A 1,403-nucleotide genomic window follows, 5' to 3' on the forward strand; every position below is an offset into this window, starting at 1 on the left:
CCACCAAACAGCAACCTAAGTCTGCTTTGACACCCTTTCCCATTATGATGCTGCTGCTGCTAGAAGATCTCCCTATTTGTAAAACCAGAGCCAAAGTATAACTTCACATGATGCTCCACATTCTTCATTTTAGGGAAGAAAGTGCTTCTTGTAAGAGTTAGCATAAAATACAACTTTATTTTTGCAATATTAGGACTTTATTCTTGTAATTATATGACTTTATTCTCATAATATGAAGGTTTTGTTCTCGAAATAAAAAAATGTACAAATCTCTAGCCTAAACCTAATACTCTGTCGTATGTTCACACCCATTCATATCTTTGGAGTAAAATAATCCCCACTGCATATGTCCAACGCCACTGTAACATTTTCTCTTTAGTCCTAAAAAGCCTCAGATCAACTCACTAAATGATTCTTGAGCGAAATTCTGTTTCCCTGTGAAAATCTGTTCCCCCTGTGTCAGGAGCACACATTGCAGCCAGAGAGGCAGATCTGACCATTTTCACGGCGCTCCTGATCATTTCATGGTAAAAACAGCTTATATAATCGTGTCAATATTGTAACATTCTGTTGCTCCTTTTACTAATTTGTAAAATAAATAAATTAATGAGGTCTAAAATGGGAAGAAATTAATGTACCTGTGGGTCTTTAACTGTGTTTATTCCAGTCACCACCAAAAACAAACCCTGTGGATTTGGTAACTTTTACTCTTTATTTGCCATAATTAAAGGAGGGGAACCATATCACCAGAATGCTTGACAATTAGGAGGAGCGCTTATTTAGGTGATCCACCTGGAAATAAAAAAATCATCCCCTATAACTTTAATCCACCATCCTTACCGTTATACCTTATAAATCAAAGTCTCTCTTCACATCTTATGATAGGCTTTTTCCAAATCAAAGACTACTGCAACACATTCTTTGTTAACCTGAGCTTTTCTAACTTCATTTTCCACGTTTTCTCTTTCTAGCTATTGTTTCAGCTGCCCTCTCTTTTTCTAACTTAACTGTGTGGTTAAAGGAACAGCATATTTTATAGGATGGTAAACCTTCCAGGGAAAAAACTTGTAGGTTACCCATGCAGCTTAAAGATATAGTGGGTGTTGTTCTTTTTCCGGGTGGATCATCAAAATAAGTGGTAATCCTAATTGTCAATCATTCTGGTGCTATATTTCGTAAGGCCGCCCGACATGCTGGCCCCAATTTTCACTTACCGGTGGTGCGTCTGACATAATGAAAGAAAATTGCAAATTGGAAAGAAAGCTTGTATGAGAAATGCAAACAGCAACTTTTAAACAGAGCGTGGATGAGAAGAAATTGGCTAACGCATGCTCTTTCAGGTGTTTAATAGGCGTTCCCTTGGGGGAGCAGGTACAGGGTTGTGCATTTTTTTATATTTATTT

The sequence above is a fragment of the Cyprinodon variegatus genome, unplaced genomic scaffold, assembly GCF_000732505.1.
Source record: "Cyprinodon variegatus isolate N-32 unplaced genomic scaffold, C_variegatus-1.0 Scaffold1011, whole genome shotgun sequence".
In the NCBI taxonomy this organism is placed as follows: domain Eukaryota; kingdom Metazoa; phylum Chordata; class Actinopteri; order Cyprinodontiformes; family Cyprinodontidae; genus Cyprinodon; species Cyprinodon variegatus.